At 35.1% G+C, this 23,074-nt stretch overlaps 1 pseudogene; it reads left to right on the top strand.

Annotated features, from left to right (window-relative positions):
* Positions 1-904: 904 nt before the first annotated feature.
* On the top strand, positions 905-22,787 carry LOC109081875 (annotated as a pseudogene).
* Positions 22,788-23,074: the final 287 nt, after the last annotated feature.

Here is a 23,074-nt window from a genome sequence, read left to right as displayed (position 1 = left end):
AGACGCACATTAAAGGTCACCTTAAAATAAAGTGTGGCCAAACATTCTTTAAAATATCTTCTTTTATGCACCACAGAAGAAAGACCATCCCTTTAATTGTGTCTTTTTTACGCCAATCAGTATAAAAATCACCACTGTTCCCTTCGGAGGTCCTGCACCGACAGCCTGACATGACACATCCACTGGTTGACCACGAGGAAGTGATGCCATTCCCAACAGCTGCAGCAGAAGTAGCTTTGCTTCCAACCCTTTTCAGTGACTGGACTCCCTTTGTTTACTATTGCAGTTTGGTGTTCATCTGTATTCCAGTTCTGAATATGGCTGACTCATGAAAACAAAACTCAGATTTTGTGTGTGTGTGTGTGTGTGTGTGTGTGTGTGTGTGTGTGTGTGTGTGTGTGTGTGTGTGTGTGTGTGTGTGTGTGTGTGTGTGTGTGTGTGTGTGTGTGTTTGTGTGTATATCTCATAATTTAGATCATAATCCTAATATAATTTGTGTATGCAGTAATTTTCAATAATGTTTGTTCCATATGAGAAACAAACTTAGTAGGTAAAAGTCAAGTTATTAAAAGCACAAAAGAGCGTGTTAATATAACAAATCAAGCTATAATGTCTCTGTCTCTGACAGTGAATTCTCTAGAAGTGTCATTCTGATTCCAGCAGGTGAATATGATTATGATCTGGTGGTGGTTGGTGGAGGCTCTGGAGGATTGGCGTGTTCAAAAGAAGGTAGATTTCATTCATACTGTAGAGTTATTATTTGTTTTTCCTCTTCTTTTACAATAATTATAATTGACATATCAGTGCATCTCATTTATTGGTCTGATTAAGTGTTTTTAGATGCTTGACAGTTTGTTTTTTGCTTACAGCTGCAGAATTATGACAGAGAGTTGCAGTCTTGGACTTTGTCGAACCTTCACTCAAAGGTACATTTATCTTCATTATCGACGCAGTTATGTCTTTTTGCTGGTAATTTATTTCAAAAACAACTAATCTGAGCATGTTGCCTTCAGGCACAAAATGGGGTCTCGGTGGCACGTGTGTGAATGTGGGATGTGTTCCAAAGAAGCTGATGCACCAGGCGGCGCTGCTTGGCACTGCTCTCAGAGATGCTAGGAAGTATGGCTGGCAAATCCCAGAATCCCAGACTGGTGAGTAATGAAGCTATATCAGAGACGCTCGGCATGGCTTTGCTTCTAGCCAGAGCTGCTTTATTGCACCAGTCATAAGTGTAGCTTCATCCTGATCAGAGCGTATTATAATGTTCATATCATATTGAGTGGTGAGGTAGGTTTTGTTTCATATACTACACAGCACCATCTTGTGGTAAAAACAGACTTCTGACTGATCAAATGTGAAGCGCAGCAGAGGGCACTCCAGATCTGATAAAGATGCAAGAGTTTTTACAGGTTTTTCTTTTTTTTTTTTTTTAAACGCTGGACTTAAATACACTTTTCCATACACTTAAAATAAAACTGTATATACTCTCTGTATATTGTTTATTATTATTACTCAGTGTATTATACTATTCGTCTTTATATGTGTATTTACTGTGTGTATGTGTTTATGTATGTTATGTTTATGTGTGTGTGTGTATATATACATATATATATATATATATATATATACCCATATATATATATATATATATATATATATATATATGCACACACACACACACTCACCCATATATACAGTATATATAGACACACACACACACACACACACACACACACACACATATACACACACACACACACATATATACATATATATATATATATATACACACACACATACATTTTATTTATATCACACACACACACATACACACACACACACACACACAGACACACACGCATATATATATATATAGACACACACACACATATACACACACACATATATACACACACATATATATATACACACACACACACACACGCATATATATATAGACACACAAATATACAGTATATAGACTCACACACACATGTACATACACATATATATAGACACACATATATATAGACACACACACACATATATATATATACACACACACACACACACACACACACATATTTAAAAAAAAAAAATCACACACACACATATATACACACACGCATATATATATACACACACACACACACACATATATACACACACGCATATATACACACACACACACACACACACATATTTAGACACATAAATATTTACACACGCACACACACACATATCACACACACATTTATTTATTTAATTGGTTAGAATTTGAAATTTGATGTTTGTTTGAAACTGCATCTTTTTTATTTCTTTCTTTCCAAAAGGCATTAGTATGATTTTTTATTTTTTTTTAAATCATGTGGATGTATGGCAACCTATCTGAGTGCAGCAGCTGATAGAAAAATACTAAATCTCACATGCATGTGAGGGTATCTGTGGTGATTTGCATTGTTGTGGCCAGGTCAAGTACAGTCGAACTGTAGAGTTTGTGAAATATGTTGCAGGTCAGCGATGGCTAAGGCTGTCCAGAACCACATGAAGTCTCTGAACTGGGGCCACAGAGTTCAGCTACAAGACAAGTAAGGTTCACTATTAAAACAACAACACCAATAATATCTGCTTTCTTCAGAATTGATTATATATTGTATTTAGAGTCCAGTTGTCAGTCGAGAGCATCTTTAACTGTTTATTCTTTTGGAGTTAAGGTGTTGGGAACAAATAAATCATGTTAGTAGACTAATAGGTCAGAGTCTGGGTTGTTGAACAAAAAAGCTCTTTTTCACCAGTGTACCCCTGACTGAGATTCAGAACTGCTGTATGGTAGTTATCTGGACTGAAGCAGAACCAGAATTACTGGAGAGAAATATATACACACTACCACTCAAAAGTTTGGGATCAGGACATTTTTAATGTTTTTTACAGGAGTTTCTTCAGCTTATCAAGGCTGCATTTATTTGATCAAAAATACAGGAAAAAAATTAATATTGTGAAATAATATTATGATGTAAAATAATGTTTTTCTATTTTAATATGCATTAAAATCTAATTTATTTCTGTGATGCACAGCTGTATTTTCAGCATCATTACTCCAGTCTTCAGTGTCACATGATCTTCAGAAATCATAATAATATTCTGATTTAATATCGGTGCCGGAAACTGTTTTTGGAAGCTGTGATACTTTTTTTTTATGAATAAAAAGTTTAAAAGAAGAGCATTTATTTAAAATAGAAATCTTTTCTAACAATATACACTACTGTTGAAAAATTTGGGGTCAGTAAATTTTTATTCTTTTTTTTTTTTTTTTGAAAGAAATTAAAACTTTTATTCAGCAGAGATGTGTTAAATTGTTAAGAAGTGATAGCAAAGATTCATATTGTTAGAAAATATTTATTTTTGGAATAAATGCTGTTCTTTTTAACTTTTTATTCATCAAAGAATCCTGAAAAAAGTATCACGGTTTCCCAAAAAATATTTGGCAAAAAAACTATATCCAAAATTGATAATTCTAATAATAAATCATCATATCAGAATGATTTCTGAAGGATCATGTGACACTTTATACTGGAGTAATGATGCTGATGGAAATTCAGCTTTGCATCACAGAAATAAATTATATTTTAAAGGATATTAAAATAGAAACCATTATTTTATATTGTAATTCAATTCAAGTTTATTTGTATAGCGCTTTTTACGATACAAATCATTACAAAGCAACTTTACAGAAAATTAAGTTTCTACAATATTTAGTAGTAGCTTATCAGTGGTGACTGTCAGTTCATGTGCATATAGAAGAAATGTTCAGAAAAATCAATAAAAGACGTAAACAAACAGACGATTAACACTATTAACAGCAATTATGCAATCAAACTTAGAGCAAAATGTGTTAGTTCTGTATGTTGTCTCTGGGTTAGCATCATCTGAGGTCCTCTGAGGGGCTGGCATCATCTCTTCTCAGGTGTTTCTGGATCCAGACTGGAGCTTGTGTAAATCCTAGTTACCACGGGATGTAAATCCCAGCAGAAACAGAGAAACAAATAGGAGACCATAACTAGCATAGCTGCTGTTCCAGCCAAGTAAAATTAATTAGTTTAACCCAAGCTAAAGAATAATAATGCGCATTTGATCAGATATAACTGCAGTCCAAAATTATGAGATGCATTATTTGAATGCTTGGCCAAAGAGGTGTGTTTTTAATCTAGATTTAAACAGAAACAGTGTGTTTGAACCCCGAACATTATCAGGAAGGCTATTCCAGAGTTTGGGAGCCAAATGCGAAAAAGCTGTACCTCCTTTAGTGGACTTTGCTATCCTAGGTACTATCAAAAGTCCAGCGTTTTGTGACCTTAGGGAGCGTGATGGATTGTAGCGTGGTAGAAGACTAGTTAGGTACGCAGGAGCTAAGCCATTAAGGGCCTTATAAGTGAGTAATAATATTTTGTAACTGATACGGAACTTAATAAATAGCCAATAATTAAATAGTGTATTTTTTTTATTTTTTTTTATAATTACCCCAACTAAAGGACTCTAGCCGCTGCATTTTGGACGACCTGTAGCTTGTTTATTGGACAACCACCTAGCAGTGCATTACAATAGTCCAGTCTAGAGGTCATGAATGCATGAACTAGCTTGAATAAACTTGAATTGAATTGTATATATATATATATATTTATGATGGCAGCAGACAACTTCGGTTCATGTGTTGGTGTTTAATGTGATGCGATCTGTTATATATTGAGTCTCTCTGTCCGATGTGACAGGAAGGTGAAATATTTGAATATGAAGGGCAGTCTGGTGGATGAGCACACTGTCAGAGCTGTGGATGCTAAAGGGAAAGAGGTATGATTGAGTTTAAAACACTTAATCTGGAACATATTTAACCATAAACCTGCTGTACTCCTGTTTGCCCTGCATACTTGTATTCACAGATGAAAATGAGCGCCAGAAACATTGTGTTTGCTGCCGGTGGGCGACCGAAGTACCCTACACATGTGAGTGTGTGTGACACGCTGGTAAAATATAAACATATTCTAGATGATCAAGAGATCAGTAAAGGGTGGAACAAATAGGCTAAAAATTATACAGTTAAAGAAAGTGGTGCTTCTTTTTTAGGGCAGTTAATGTTTTGCATTGTGATATTGTTTTTTTATAAATAAAAAAAAACTAATAATTGAGATTATTTTACATTCATAATTTTTAAAAATTAAAGTACTGAAAAATGCATATGTTAAATTCAGTGATGTTATATGGAAATATTGGAAGCATTTTATTTTATTTGTGTTATTATTATTGTTATTGTTATTATTATTATTATTATTATTATTATTATTATTATTATTTACAACAGCAATTGTTATTTTTGAGTTTTATTTAAAAAAGTAAATAAATAGACAAGGAATTATACATTTAAAGAAAGTGATGTCTCTTCTCAAGGCAATTAAATATTTGCAGTTTTCATTAAAAATAATAATTTAGGGATTATTTAACATTTATCAAATATTGAATATATACATACATATTTAGTTAAAAATATGTTAAATTGTATAGACCCCTTAATCGCCTACGTCACTGTGACGTCACCGCTCTAGCTGGAGGCAAAACATAAGGAAGAGCTCATAGCAGGCACGCTAAAAGTTTGAGGTTTTGACTTTAAAAATGTCGTCTTGTTGTGTTTTTGGCTGCCAGAATAGAAGGAACAGCACTTTTGGTTCAAAACTAAAGTTTCACCGGATCCCGGCCGACATTCCTTCACAGAAAACAAGAAGACAAGTGTGGTTGAATGCAATACGGCGTACAGACTAGACAGAGACCATCATAAATAATGCTCGTGTTTGCAGTGCACACTTCATATTAGGTAAAATAATCTATGCATATGTACTGCTGTGTTGGTTTTATCTAGTACAAATCAGCAAGTTTATGTTTTATAGGTGAAAAGTCGCCAACCTTCAGTGCACTAGCTAGCTTAAATGTTAAACAAACATACAGCGATAGATGTGTGTGCCATCCTTTGAATGGTCTCCTAAAATAATCCACATTGCTAATCATAGTCAGCCCAGCGATAGGTTACATTAGACAATAAGCCTTGACAAAATTCCCCAACAACCACCCGAAAGTAATTCATATGTTGTCTAGGAATATCCAAAACCTGGTTAAAATGTTTCCAATGAGAAAAACAAGATACAAGAACTACACCAGGCTTAGCTAAAAATAAATAAATAAATAAAATTAGGCTACTGTAATGTTATCCACTCGTCATTATATTTTGGTCAGATAACTAGTTTTGGTCAGTGAACTGAGTGATCAACTGAATTAATTGATAAATGTATGCTAACTCCCACTTTTTTTATTATTATTTTTTTGTCACGGTCCCGCAGAGTCAGTGACTGTACATATTCGGACAGTTCCGAAACCTTCTTCTGCATCCATGTTTAATAAATCCCTCCTAAAACGTGCTAGTTTACGCTTGTCTACATTGCGTCCGCGCCTCTTTTTGCCTCCAGCTAAGCCCCGCCACCCGGAGACGTTGCAATGTTTACAAACTTTTAAGGGGTCTATAACGTTGTAGAGGAATGTTGGAAGCATTTTATTTAAAATAAGTAGTTGTTAAAGTAACTTAAATATTACAATATCAGTATTTATATTGTATATTTATTATACACCGTTGATGGTATTGTTGGTTTTATATAGATTTTAATGCTTTTATAGCTTTAAATATTAAATTATGTTTGAAAAAAAATAACTATTAAATTGATTGCTGAATTATGCTGAATATTTCATCTTTAAAATGTTTTTTCTGTGTGGTTTTCCTTCAGGTCCCAGGAGCCGAGGAGTTCGGGATCACGAGCGACGATGTCTTCTGGCTCAACGAGTCTCCAAAAAAAACGTAAGTGTCTTTTATATTGTGGACCAGACCAAACATGAGCAAACATTTTCACCCTTTAACTCTGATTAAAGGAAGGAAGCACTTTATTGTGTTTATCATCTTCCTGTCAGCTTCACCTGTTGCTTTGCTCATACTTCTAAGTGTGCTTGTCACTTTCAGCCAGCTGCATTTGTTTGCAAGTTAATTACATTTATATGTGACCCTGGAGCACAAAACCTTAAGTCACTGGGGTATATTTGTAGCAATAGACAACAATACATTGTATGGGTCAAAATTATAGATTTTTCTTTTATGCCAAAAATCATTAGGATATTAAGTAAAGATCATTTTCCATGAAGATATTTTGTAAATTTCCTACCGTAAATACATCAAAACTTAATTTTTGTTTAGTAATATGCATTGCTAAGAACTTCATTTGAACAAATTTAAAGGTTATTTTCTCAATATTTAGATTTTTTTGCACCCTCAGATTCCAGATTTTCAAATATTGTCCTCCTAACAAACCATACATCAATGGAGAGATTATTAATTCAGCTTTAAGATTATGTAGAAATCTTAATTTCGAAAAATTGACCCTTATGACTGGTTTTGTGGCACATATGTGTCCCTAGAGCACAAATGCTCTTTTAAGTCTCTGGGGTATATTTGTAGAAATGGCCAACAATACATTGTATGGGTCAAAATTATAGATTTTTCTTTTATGCCAAAAATCATTAGTATAAGTAAAGATCATGTTCAGATCAATCTCCTACCGTAAATATATCAAAACGTAATTTTTGATAGGTAATATGCATTGCTAAGAACTACATTTGGACAACTTTAAAGATGATTTTCTCAATATTTCGATTTTTTTTTTTTTTTTTGTGCACCCTAAGATTCCAGATTTTCAAATAGATATATCTCATTCAAATATTGTCCTATACATCAATGGAAAGCTCATTTATTCAGCATTCAGATGATATATCAATCTCAATTTCGATAAATTGACCCTTATGACTGGGTTTGTGCTCCCGGGTCACATATTATATTTTATTGTTTTATTTATAACTTTATTTAGAGATTAACCTCTGCTTAAACTCATGCAGTATTTTCAGTTCTCCACCCTCGTCTCCAGTCACGCTACAGTTTCTGTCGCGGCCGCATCCTCTCAGACAGGTGATGTTGTTTTGCTGTTGAGCTGTCAGCAGTACAGGTGTGATTTCAGACCGTTGCCAGTAACTGTGCTCATCCTGTGGAAGTGGCGAGAGCTTGGTGACTGACGGGCATGAACAAGACCATCGGCACGCATCGGAAGGCTCTTAGATTGCCTTGTGCAGACGTCTCCACCAAAACAACAGAGCGTCTCTCGGGACGGATGACATTCAGTATAATATCAACCCCTGGGCTCATTACATAAACACCAATGTTGAAAGTAACTTGTTTTGAAGGAACCAGTAACTATTTTGCCTGTGGTTGAAGTGTTCGATAGGCCTCTGGACCCTCAGATGCTGTGGGAACATGGCAATACGATTATGGATTTTTTTTTTTATTTTGTAATGTGTAGTTATTTAAAATTGGCACATAGCATAGTTGTATGCATGTTTTCATTCATCTGCATTGGACTATGCATAATTAAATAAATTCTTATGCTCAGTCTAGGCTTGGGTTATGATTATATAGAATGAATACAATATGTCTTCACAAAGAATATTTTAGAACTTTTCATCTGTATGTAACATACTTCTATATAACGTACATTAGAAATGTTTTAGTATTATCAAACATTTTTAATTAGTCAAGTTGAATGCAATTAAATGTCTTATGTTTTTAAAAGAAGTCTCTTTAGGGTGCATTTGTTTGATGAAAATGCATGTTGTAAAACATTGACAATTTAAAATAACTTTTTTTTTTTATTTCAGTATTTGCTAAAATGTGATCCATTACTTCACACAAGCCGTTGATCCTAATCCTTATTATTTTAAACAAAATATTTAGCAGTATTACAATTTTTACTGTATTTTTGATTAAATAAAATGTTTTAAAAATAATTAACATTATAAAAAATAAAGATTGTAGATGACCACTAGTGTTAAAATGTTATGTGAATGTGTGTGGACGTGCAAAAATATCTTTTAGTTTACATTTTCTCTTGCAATTTAACTCAACAGAGTTAAATTGATTCAATAATTTACTAATTTCAGTTTACAGTAGAACACAACGGACACATAATTGCTCTGAATGGCGTTGGTGGTCAACAGCTTGCATGTGAAGGGAGAAGTAAAGCCTAATGAATTTGGATGCATCCTCATTATGTGTCCTACATTAGTCATTCTGTGTTAAAAGCAATGTGCATCTGTACTAATCCAGGCAGGAGGTTTTTAGTCTGTCGTTCCTGATCATCAGACATGTTGCACTGTGGCGGGTGGAAGCTCAGGGATGTGTTTTGTTGCTAAAACGACAGAAAAGAGGTCTGAGATTCTGCTCCTGATCCCTCCATAAGCTGCAGCTGCACACAGAGCAGTGAGTGCAGATGTGCATTGTGTGCTGTTGCTCTGGTGTAAGTGTGTATCACTCAGCAGGACCGTGAAGGGACATCCTCCAGGATTAGGCCTTGTGTTAACAATTAGACTTCAGCATGATCATGCATCTCAGGGTGGATTAACGTTGATGTCACGCGTCGTGGACCACACACACAGTCATCTTAACTGTGTGTTCCTGTCTTTGCTTTGGTGTTAGTGAAGCGCTGTGTAATGTGTGATGTCTTTAGGTTGTTTAGCATCATTTTCCATCATGCTGTGACTGATTTACTGATTTTGTTGTTCATCTGTGATCTCATCAGTTGCTGTTTTCTGTGTGTTTCAGGTTGGTTGTTGGTGCCAGTTGTATCCTTCAAAGCTGTTACTTTCTGTCATTTAAATGCTGATAAATCAGCTTAAGATTTTGTTTTAGTGTTTTGTTTACCAGTATGCATGTAAAGGTTTATATGCAGAACGAAATGGTGTAGTGGGTGAAACTCACTGGGTGAAAAGATTAATAACATATTCAATTAGCATTAAAAAAAAAAAAAAAAAAAAAAAAAACTTTAGTAATTTTTATTTTATTTTTAAATAGGCTGGGTCTTTTTTTTAATTAAAGTGAGTTTCTATTTTTATTTTTTATTCTTGCAGGAAATGGTGCATAGTAAAGAAAGACACACATCATCAAGATGATGATGATGATGATTATTATTTTAAATAAATAGTTACTCTTTTCCTTCACTGTGTGTGTGTGTAAAGATGTAGCGTTGGAATGTGCAGGCTTTCTTGCAGGCATTGGGCTGGACACCACTGTGATGGTGCGCAGGATCGCCCTCCGGGGCTTTGATCAGGTACTACATCTCTGTATATATATATATATATATATACATATATTATAACTTTTTATGCCATAAATCATTAGGATATTAAGTAAAGATCATGTTCCATGAAGATATTTTGTAAATTTCCTACTGCAAATATATCAAAACTTCATTTTTGATTAGTAATATGCATTGCTAAGAACTTCATTTGAACAACTTTAAAGATGATTTTCTCTATATTTCGATTTTTTTGCACCTTCAGATTCCAGATTTTCGGATGATGCATAAATCAGATGATGCATAAATCTACAATTTTTTTTTTTAAATTGACCCTTATGACTTGTTTTGTGGTCCAGGGTCACATTTAGAAAGAAAGAGAGAAAAAAAGAATCTTATTATTATTATTTTTTTTTATTACCTGATTTAATTTGTTTTTGAGTTGTGAAATACATATAAGTATAGCTATTATTGGTCCCATAACATTTCTTTTGGTTTGGGGATTCTTTAATGTGACTCACGCTGGTAGAACTGTCAGGCGGTGTGGCAAAAACAGGATGAGAGACCTGGCCATACTTGTTTTACGACCCTGTTTTTTAAGCGTTCGTATTTAATTAATGGTTGTAGTGTACTGACAGGACATTTGTCATGTTGTTATTAAGCATTACACCTGCAGTATGTCTGACAGAAATAATAGAATGACAACAAAGAGCAAGTTGCTCAGTTGAACTAAAATCTGTGTTTAAGCAAAGAAATGATGAGGAAAAGTATTTGAAAACATCACTTTATTTGTAGTTTCTCTTTGTTAGATTGAACAGGTTGCCACTATGTAGATAAAATATATTCTCCTTATTTAAATTAAAATGTCATGCATTGTTATATATTACATTTAAAATTTTATGTGGAGAAATGTCTATTATTATTATTTATTATTAGGGGTTGGGTCCTTATTTGATGTGTCCATATGAAGTATTTTCCTTTGTGTTTTTAGTTATGTTAGTTGCTAAAAAGGCATTTTTATGGTTTTTATTCTTAAAAATGCATTATGATGTCTGCTTATTTATTGATTTGAGGGCAAATGACAGTCCTTTGTTTATGTGTACAGCACTTACAGAGATTGATGTCTCTGACTGAGATTAAGATCTAAAATAATTTTTCTAAAACTATTCCACCTGCGTGGCTCTGAAAAATAGAGATTGTTAATATTTAATTTTTTCCACTTGTCTCTCAGCAAATGTCTGGTTTAGTCACAGTCTACATGGAGGCCCATGGCATCAAATTTTCCTGGAAGTGTACACCAAAAAGAGTAAAGAAGCTCCCTTCTGGGCTTCTTCAGGTCACATGGATGGATCTAAACACTACAGAGGAACATCAAGACACCTTCAACTCAGTCCTTTGGGCTGTAGGTGAGGCTTTAATGCATCTCAAACACATGCAGCTTGATTTTATTCATTAGGCACTTTTCCTTTAGAAGAGTTCCACAGAATGACATTTTAGCAAATTTTATTTATTCGTTTATTTATTAAGATTTTGCATATACAGTGTATGTTACTATGGCTAGGTAAAATATCTAAATCACTTCACAGTCCTTTTTTTTTTCCCTTGCATAATAAAATACCTCACTCAGTTACAAATTAATATTGTGAATGTATCTGTTTATTTTCTAAGGAGCCATGTAATAAGCAGAATACGGTCAACCAAGTAAATCCTTTAAAAACAAAACCTTCTGTTTCATTGATCAGACTGTCTGTTTCACTGTACATTATTTCTTAACAGCAATTAATGCTGCAGGAAAACATGTTCAACAGTTGAGTCATCTGCTGTGATCGGTTATGCTTTCATCACTTTTCAAAAGCATAAATCTTCATAATACATGTATCTGTTTGTGCTTACACCACAGTGCTGCTTTATCAGCAAAAACTAGCTTGCAATATAAATAAAGAGAGAGGGATAAAATCATCTAGGGAAGTGTTAATCACTGCACTGAGATCTGCTCTTCAGGACCAGGATGCACCAGGGGCCCCGGGGTCGCCCCATTCCCTGCTTTGTTCTCGCTCTGGGTTTGTTGTCTGTCTGTACGAAACCCACCCAGAGCTTCCATGGTTTTCCCCTTTTGTCATCCCTCAGCATCTCTGTTCACAGATGCCATCCTCTGCTCTGTGCTTCTGTCTTCCGCTCATCTGATTTCTCTTATTCCGGTTACAGGGACAATGAGAGGAATATAGGAATATCCGGCTGGTTTATTTATCGATGGTGTGAGAAGAGTGCGTACAGTGAGGATGAGACTTCAGCTTCCTGTCTGGATGTGTGTGACATGAGACCGAGATCTAGTGATCTGTAGTGACTCCTGCTGCATTGTATGGCAGTCTTGGCTTTGGGTGTTTGATGAGTTGAGTGGTTTTCTCCGGCCTTTTTGTTACTGAGATTCTGGGCCAGACTTGTTTGCAGTCGAGGGATTACAGTGCTCTCAGGTTTGCAGTCCTGCCAATGCGTAGCTTGAATTTTACCACAGATATGTGTATTTAGTGAAGGTATGATCTTAAATGCCTAAAAACCCAGTGTGTAAAATGTAGTGGTCAACTGAAATCTGAAGAACAGTGGTGACTCGTGGCCGATATTATGCCGATATATTTACATAATTTGAAAAATATGGCAAATGAGACATAAACAAATTGCTGAAAACAATATAACACTTATCTAACATTATTCTCTGTTGGATATATGTATTTAGTTAAGGTATGATCTTGAGTGCATAAAAACCCAGTGTGTAAAATGTAGTGGTCAACCGAAATCTGAAAAACAGTAGTGACACATGGCCGATATTATGCCGATATATTTACATAATTTGACAAATATGCAAATGAGACATGCACAAATAGCTGAAAACAATATAACACTTATCTAACATTATTCTCTGTTAGATATATGTATTTAGTTAAGGTATGATCTTGAGTGCATATAATCCTAGTGTGTAAAATGTAGTGGTCAACTGAAATCTGAAAAACAGTTGTGATGCATGGCCGATATTATGCCAATATATTTACATAACTTGAAAAATATGGCAAATGAGACACAAACAAATAGCTGAAAACAGCACACATTTTATTTAAATGTTATATATATATATATATATATATATATATATATATATATATATATATATATATATATATACAATTACTTTTGTTTAACTTATTTTACAATTTTATGTAGTAATTACAATTTACTAAAATAAAAAATTTACAGAAAATGTGCATTATTGATTAAAATCAAATGAATACTTATTTAACTCAAATTTGTCATTTAAATATTATTTTTACTTTTTTTATTTTTGGTATTTAGTTTTGTATTTAAAAATGAATAATAGAAAATGTGAAATTAATGAACACTTAGTGAAATAATCGTTCATAATTATATAAATATTTTATGTTATACTTAGATTTCCAGAGATTGTAATTTCTAATAATCTTAGCAAACTGTGAGACTGATTCAAGGCTGAATAACCATGTATGTGTTGCTATGCAATGTTCAATAAATTTTACATTTATTAATTGCAATAATGTACAAATATGAACAGTTCTACCATCATGTACTATATATTTATTATTGGGCCTTCATTAGCCTAACTGTAGCCGCCAAGCAAATTTGATCATTAATTATCTGTATTTTATAGTCGAGTAGTGTTATTATAGTGAAAAGAGCTTTGAGAGAGATATCCTCTATCACACCCCTGAGAGGATGCTGTGGCCTCTCGGTTCCTCCATCCTGCTCTCTTTCCCGCATTGAAAGCATAAAAATTGGCGTTTTTTATCCCCCTCATGGCGACTCATAGAGCAGCCCCATCCCTCCTCTTTTACCCCCAGCGGAGCTCCTCCATCCTTCCTCTGGGCTGCACCCTTCTGCAGGTGGCTGCTAAACGCCAGGAAAGAGAATGTTTCCTCCACACTGTAGGTTTACCGCTTTTATGAGGATTGAAGAAGGGAAGTAATATACTTTGCATAAATAGGCTTTCCGATTGGTTCACAATTGTGCATTCGATGTATTTTGATTCTGATTTTTATACTCCTACCATTATAACCTAATTTAAGGCCAAATAACTGCAGTTATTGTTACAACTGTAAAACTCCTATAAACATGCTGTTAGCCTCAATTGTCCTGAAAAGGAAAAATAATAAAACACTAGATTGTTAAAAATTAGACTCTTGTACATTGGGCAAAATATTGCCATTTTTAAGTTATCTGTGTTGGCCAATAACTGTACCCATTTTACTTATTAACATTTAATATGCACCTCACCTAATTTTGCACCCTCAGATTCCAGATTTTCAAATAGTTGTATCTCTGCCAAATATTGTCCTCCTAACAAACCATACATCAATGGAAAGATTATTTATTCAGCTTTCATATGATGTATAAATCTCAACTTCCAAAAAAAAAAAAAAAAAAAAAAAAAAAAACAGTCATTAGGGTCAAAAAAATTGACCCTAATGACTGGTTTTGTGGTCCAGGGTCACATTTTGTCATTTTAATTCTGTTATATCTAAGCTAAGGCATGCTTTCAGTTTAATTTAATTTGTTTTTGCATTATAGTTGCCAGGAACTGTTTTTTTCCCCCTGCTACTGTGCAGTTAAATTTAATTAAAATCACGGTGGAGTATTACAGATCTCACACTAATTTCATGTGTGACTAGAATGGAAGGCAGCGTAATCATCTCTTACTGTTTCATCCATTTTTCTGTCGATAAGGCTCATTTAAAGTCTTGCCAGGCAGATTGTTGTGGCTAATTAACATGTTGGCCTTGAGGTTTCTATCTTGTATGACTCCAGGCTTTGTTCTTGTGCAGTATCAGAGGCAGCTGTGTATGTTTGTGTGAGAGGGAGAGAGCGAGGAGGTGTGGGTCTGAATCCTTATCAGTGGTTCTGTGTTGTTGTGTCCAGCCTTCACAATGGCCTGCTAAGTTCCAGGAGCCCAAATCAGACAGAAGAGAGACAGGAAGTGCAGTGCAGGAATTGCTTGCTCCAGTTTGACGCAGATACTGGTACTTTTCCCGCTTTACTGTAATCATCGTTTCGTGTCCTTTTTTTTTCTTGTTTTTCAAACGAACCAATAAAAAGTGCATTCTCACTATTATCAGGCTGGCTTTGCCCACACAAAGTCAAGGACATTCTTTTTCCACAGTGTAAAACAAAGGATGTCTTTCATGTAAATTGCACCAGCAGAGCTATCCTTTAACACAGCAACATCCTTTAACACAGACACAGAAATAAAATAAAATAGCTGAAAAATATTTGTATGTTTACACACACACACACACACATACATACGTGACCCTGGACCACAAAACCAGTCATCAGGGTAAATTTGTTTTAAATTGAGATTTATACATCATCCGAAAGCTAAATAAATAAGCTTTCCTTTGATATATGGTTTAATAGGAGGTCAATATTTGTCTAAGATACAACTATTTGAAAATCTGGAATCTGAAGGTGCAAAAAAAATCTAAATATTGAGAAAATCGTTATCCAAATGAAATTCTTATCAATGCATATTACTAATCAAAAATTACATTTTGATGTATTTACGGAAGGAAATTGATCTGAACATGATCTTTACTTGATCTTGGCATAAAAGAAAAATGGTTAATTTTGACCCATACAATGTATCGTTGGCTATTGCTACAAATATACCTACTTATGACTGCTTTTGTGGTCCAAGGACACATATTTTAAATTCCTAAGTTTTTTTATTTTTCAAATAAAAGATCAAAAGGATTAATGATACAAATTTATTTTCACAACCTTCTTTGATCATATTTACCAAGGGTATGAATAATTTTGAGTGCAACTGTATGTATACAGTATGTGTGTGTAATCGATGCAAGCATACTAGAGTTATATCTATGGATCATGTCTTACTGTAGTGGAGCGGAAGGAAGTTGTTTCTGATCTTGAGGCAGGAAAAGGGGCTTAAGGTTTGTTGTTCTTGTGGGCTGATAACATCTACATGGGCACCTCTGGCTTCTGCTGCAAACATTGTTTATTGTGATACCTATTGTGTGTGTGTGTGTGTGTGTGTGTGTGTGTGTGTGTGTGTGTGTGTGTGTGTGTGTGTGTGTGTGTGTTAGAAGGGGGAAGGGAAGGAGATGGACAAGTGTCGACAGCCTCTCTCACCCGTCGAATAGGAAGTGACAGAAACAGTTACAGGCCCCAGGTGGCTGATGGGATATGCATCCAGGTCTCCTCATCACCCCCTCTGTCAGACCACCACACAGAAACTCTCTACCCCAGCTGTGCTTGTGTTTTCTTTTCTAATCACTGGATAAGATTTTACCCGCCAATCTCAGAGCGTAAAGCCACCCCTAAATTCTCCCAGCAGGCCGAGCAGTTAACTCCAATTTCCCCTCGGCTCAGAATGCTTGTATGACGCCAGATTAATGCAAACACAGCCCACTGTGAGCACCCTTGTAATTCGTTCAACCTTGTCGAATTTTATGAATGATTATTTTAGGTTCAAGCGTGTGTAAGGATTTGGAAACGAGCAGAGTACGGCTGTTTCTAAAGCATGCAGCGCCATCTGCTGTTCAAATCTAAGCTCAGAATCGGCTCGAGAAAGAATCGAGATGCATTCAGAAAAATCTCAGAATCGAACCATTTCTCAATTCGCGATGCGTCGATTTATTTCCCCAGCCCTACCTATCCTTACTTTCTTCTCTTTGACCTCAGGCAGAGCCCCTGAAACCAAGACCCTCAATTTGGAGAAGGTTGGCGTGAAGATCAACAAAGAAACGGGAAGATAATCGTAGCCGCCGACGAAGCCACGTCTGTGCCAAATATCTTCGCTATCGGAGACATCGCTGAGGTGGGCGTTATGGATGAACGTCAAGGTAATCGAACTCGACTGAGAAGGCACAGCTGGAAAGCCATCAACCCAGGCTCATTCGAAATACATTTCTGCAGCACGTTACGACAGGATTTTCAAAGTGAAGCGTACAGTGAATGGCGCTAAATGCGGGTTCAATACGTGACCCTGTCACGTTTTTGTTACGTTGATATAGGCACGTATTGCTGTGTTTGTATTACATTGCTTCAGATACGTATTGCAGTGGTTCATAATTCAAATATCAGAGGAGTGTCGCTAAATGTTAATGCTCTATCTTGTTGGAAATATCCCCTAAACCTACCCAAGAGTTTTGACAAATGCAAATGTGATATAAAAATGCATTTGTTCATGCAGCTGTGCTATTTTAACTTCCTTATATGGATTTGAGCTGTTATTTTTTTGTGTGCGTCACTCAAGTGCAACATTGTATCGCGTCAGCCACCGAGCAAACCTTCTGAATCAGAAAACTCTGGATATGTGACGACACGTTCAAAAGTATCAGTTTTAAAATCTTGCAGAATGTTAAAATTGTTTTGAGTTCGTAACATAATATTCGTCAAGTAATTATGCGAAAATTAGGCTTTATTGAACGAAACTGTGGACCTGCAAATCATACTTAGTTTGAAAAGGAATAAAAGTTGTCATTAATAAAACAAAAGTAAAACAATGATAATGTTTTAATATTAATGTTTTCAAGTTGCAAAGCATGCTGGGAACTTGTGCAATATAGCTCAGTGTAAAATCGTTTGTTCAGATGACTCAGTTTGAAACGTTGGGAGAACATTTGAATATGTTGTGAACAAATACCTGTGCATCAGTACAAAACGACATGTTCGGTTCGCACAAAAAATATTCTTTTTTCAGGCTACTTTTTTACATTTGTTCGTAGAACCTTTCGAATGTCGGATTTTTTTACAATGTGGAAACTGCAGCGATTCATATGTTTTCGTGGAAAAGTAGGTAGAGGCACGTATTTCCACTGAGCCCATGTTGAAAGCAACACATCTACAGCATATTCTTGTCTGTCAGTTCAGTCGCTCTCCTGGAAGGTCGTCACCCCGAAGCAACTGGCTGCCGGGATCAAATATCAGCAGCTGTGTGATTATTGGAGCGCACACAGGGCCACGAAACTAGTCCGAAGAAGCGCCTTTTACTCTGTACGCACCTTTCAAAGTGCATCCCTTCTCATTTTTTTAATGAAAGAAAACGAGATGTTGAGCTGCACCTGGTTAATGCCAAGAAATGCATTTACTATTCAGCTGCTTGGGTGGCGTCCACACACACACACAAACACACACACATACACACACACACACACACACACACACACACAAACACACACACACACACACACACAAACACACACACACACACACACACACATACACAGACGCACACGTTGTTGACGTTAACTAAATCTATTATAATTGTTTTCTGCAATTGAAATAAAATTCTAATTCTTGTTAGCTGAAATAACAAAATAAAATATAAACATTAGATGAAAAACTTATGTGAAACTTTAACTTATTTTATGTTTTATGTTTTCTTTTTCTTTATTTAAAACAAACATAACTTGACCCTCTAACACTAGCATTCTCCATTATTTTTCTATTCTACTTGTTTTATTTTTATTTATTATAAAAAAAACCCTTGCTAAGTGTTACAGATTACATTTACATATATACACATATACATATACATATATATATATATATATATATATATATATATATATATATATATATATATATATATATATATATTTTATTTTTTGTTGTTGTTGGTTTTGATTGCTTCTATTGCCTTCATTTGTAAGTCGCTTTGGAAAAAAGTGTCTGCTAAATGACTAAATACAAATGTAACTGGCAACTAATTGAAAAAATACTGTTAAGTTGAAGTATACACTTACCAATCTAAAATTGAAATAAACATTTAATTAGAAATGCAAAATAAACCAAAATTGAAATTAAACTATAAAAATAAAAGCAAAATATAAATGAATACTATAATAGTAAACTGCATGTATAACACTAAACAGCATTCAGAGTTCTGTGCAGGTCAGGTGCACAACAATACAACAGAAAAACTGTAAACATTCATTTCCTTTGCATTATGTTCAAATGCCGTGTCGTTAAATGTAAATCTGTGTGCGATTAGCCCAAACAGACATTTCAGAGATTAGCATCATCTCAACATCACACAGCTGTCAGTCACGATTATGATTACAGCGCAGAGGTGGAAGGCTGCCAATCAGCGCTGTGAAAAACATGCCTACAGTAACAACAGCACCGCGGGGCGAATTCTCACTCACTGACTAATGGCATCAGCAACCAGTCTGATAACTTCTGTACATCCTGCTGTCCAAGGAGCTGTGTGTGTGTGTGCGTGCGTGTGTGTGTGTGTGCATGTGTGCTCTGTTTCAGGGTCGTCCTGAGTTGACCCCGACAGCGATTAAGGCCGGAAGGCTCCTGGCCCGCCGACTGGTGGGCCGTTCCACTGAGCTCATGAATTATGAGAATGTGAGTTTGCCGTTACATGCATATGCTTTCATTCTCATTCACTCTGTTCCTTTCCTGGTTTCTGAGCGAATCAAACAACAAATATTTGACCTCAAAAGCAAAAGGAACAAATAATAAATTATATTTTAACATGAAGAAAGTGAGGCCTGTTTTTTACCGTAAAACATTACAGTAATGATCCAAAAGTCTCATATTCATGCAGAAACATTTATCATTTATTATAAATATATTTGATATACTGCCTGTACTTAATTATTTTACCTTTTTATAAAGTATTTTACATATTTTAATGTGTGTAATTACAGATTTTTACACATTTCATTTATTTAATACAATTACTAAAAAAATGATTTTTGTTGATTTAATTTAAAAATATTCTTGTTACATTGTTTTTATGATAATGTAATCGTAATGTTTGAGGATAACGGGAATTACAAAAAAACTGGACAGATTACTGTAATGAGTGTTAACTGTGAGAGTATTGTAATGAAAATAACGTCTAAAGAATGTCCTATTTTGTGAGATTTAATTTTCTAGTGCTTCTCTTGCTTGTTTTGTGGTTTTTAATGAAAACTTTTGTATGCTGATTAGTTTGCATGGGTTTTTTGCATACTGTATCTGTTCTGTATGGTTGTGTGTGTGTGTGTGTGTGTGTGTGTGTGTGTGTGTGTGTGTGTGTGTGTGTGTACAGGTGGCCACTACAGTGTTCACTCCACTAGAGTATGGCTGTGTAGGTTTATCTGAAGAAGAAGCTGAAAGGAGACATGGCAAAGACCAGATTGAGGTAAAATATAGCAATAAGCATGCATTTTTGCATATGTGAGTGCTGTCTGCTGTATACGTGCGTGTGTGTGTACAGTGGGCCCTCACACACCTGCGTGGCTCTAAAGCCCAGGAAGGGGTGTGCCTCTGGTTTGATTGACAGGTGTGCAGGAGGGCTGACTGATGCTTGTAGAGGCTGATGAGAGATGCATCCCATCGGCCCTCACAGCTGCGAGCAGCGTGTGTCAGCGTGTGTTCAATATGTATGATTTCAGCAGCCCAAAAATGACAAACACAGCAACACAGACACAAACCATAACAGTAGCAGCAGTTGTTGCTTGTCTAAAATGATGAGCTCAAGTGGTCGATGCTGCAGGAAATGATGATGATGTTGTTGGTGGTGCATCATGGTTTTTGTGTTTAACAGGTGTACCACGCCTTCTACAAACCCCTGGAGTTCACCGTGGCTGAGAGAGACGCCACTCAGTGCTACATAAAGGTATCTCAAAAGAAATATATACAGTGGTGGCCAAAATTATTAGAGCACTTGTATTTTCACCAGTTAAAAAAAAAATGGTTTTAAGTCAGTTATTTCAATCTTTTGCTGTAGTGTGTTAGTAGGAAACCCTGGAGCACAAAACCAGTCTTAAGGGTCAATTTTTCAATATTGAGATTTATGCATCATCAGAAAGCTGAATAAATGATTTTTTTTATTGATGTATGGTTTGTTAGGAGGACAATATTTGAAAATCTGGAATCTGAGGCAAAAAAAAATATTGAGAAAATCACCTTTAAAGTTGTCCAAATGAAGTTCTTAGCAATGCATATTACTAATCAAAAATTAAGTTTTGATATATTTACGGTAGAAAATTTACAAAATATCTTCATTGAACATGGTCTTTATTTAATATCCTAATGATTTTTGGCACAAAAGAAAAATCTATAATTTTGACCCATACAATGTATTGTTGTCTATTGCTACAAATATACCTGTGCTACTTATAACTGCTTTTGTGCTCCAGAGACATATTTATAACATTTATGAATGTTGTTAATGTCATTTTCGATCAATTTTATGCATCCTTGATGTGTAAAATGACTGATTTTTTGTCAGAATATAATTGAATTATCTTAATTATCAATTAATAACTAAGTCCATGTTCTCTCGTTCTCAGGTGGTATGTCTACAGGAGGGTGAGCAGCGTGTTCTGGGTCTGCATTTCACCGGGCCGAACGCTGGAGAGGTCACTCAGGGCTTTTCTCTGGGCTTCCAGTAAGTTCCACATCTCTGTTAACCTGCGCTAGAATCAGATTACATTCATTTGTTCTGATATCACCCAGGGTTTTTTTTCGTTGCACGCACATTTGTGTGTCAATTCAAATGAGTTAACAATAGCTATGTTTCCATCCACCTATTTTTATGGGCATTTTGGGATATTGCATAAAAAACGCTGGATGGAAGCACCAATATGTGCATTTATTTTTTTTTTTAAATGTGCATTAAAAACTTAAGCACTCAACTAATTAGGAATTAAATTATTTATCCACTAAGAAAACATATGCATAAACTACAATGGAAACACTTTTACCAAATAAATTATTTAATGCACATCAAAAAAGATGTGAATTTGCGATGGGACAGCATAAAACTGTACCGATCTCATTGCACAGCATCTGAAATGCTAGTTTTGTCATTCTTAAATACTTGAGCAAAGTCTTGTCAAAGTGCTTCGTTATAATTAACTCCCAGAACTGTGTCCTAAACAGCAGGTTCTGAAAATAAGATAACATGACCGCGTTTCGTCTGCGCGCGCTGAAGCTCATAATTTATTGTATACACAAATTATTATATACTGTACAGTGTCTTCTCCTTCTGCAGCAAATTAAATTGTTCTTCGTGATATTTAGTGCAATTTAATCAGGAAGTGACGATTTTGTGGATGTAAACTGTGCTTTATTCGCAAATGTTTTATGCGATATTTTAATTTTTGCGCGTAAGTTTAATTTGTAACTTTGGATGGAAACATAGCTAATGAATCCAGCGTCTGTGTGTTTTTATCCCCAGGTGTGGGCTTACCTACGAACACCTCAGGAATACGCTCACAAAACACACCACCTCCGACGAGCATCTCAAAAAAAACAACACCAAACAAACGCTCGGGTCTCGACGCCACAGTAACAGGCTGCTGAGGTTAAGCATCCCCTCCCTGATAGCACGAGCACATGGGAACCAATATAAAGGTTGTGAAACATTCAGGAAGTCAGAAGCCTTTAAATCACAGAACCAAATCTATTTCCGTTTAATATATGATGTTTCTAGTGCAGTTGAATGATTAATCGCGATTAATCGCGTCCAAAATAAAAGTTTGTTCACATAATATATGTGTGTGTGCGCTGTTTGTAATGTGTATATATAAATACACACACGTGCATGTATATATTTAAGAAAAATTGTATGTTTATATATTAAATATATTTATATATAATATAATTCTAAATATAAATATTACAGCTGGGCAATGATTAATCGCGATTAATCGCATCCAAAATAAGAGGTTTTGTTCACATAATATATGTGTGTGTACTTTTTGTAATATATATATAAATACACACACATGCATGTATATATTTAAGAAAAATGTTGTTAATATATTAAATATATTTATATATATATGAATATAAATATTACTGCTGAGCAACGATTAATCACG

Source organism: Cyprinus carpio, chromosome B5, assembly GCF_018340385.1.
Source record: "Cyprinus carpio isolate SPL01 chromosome B5, ASM1834038v1, whole genome shotgun sequence".
In the NCBI taxonomy this organism is placed as follows: Eukaryota; Metazoa; Chordata; class Actinopteri; order Cypriniformes; family Cyprinidae; genus Cyprinus; species Cyprinus carpio.
Note: the sequence above shows the minus strand (reverse complement) of the source record. Positions and strands in the feature narration are given on the sequence as shown.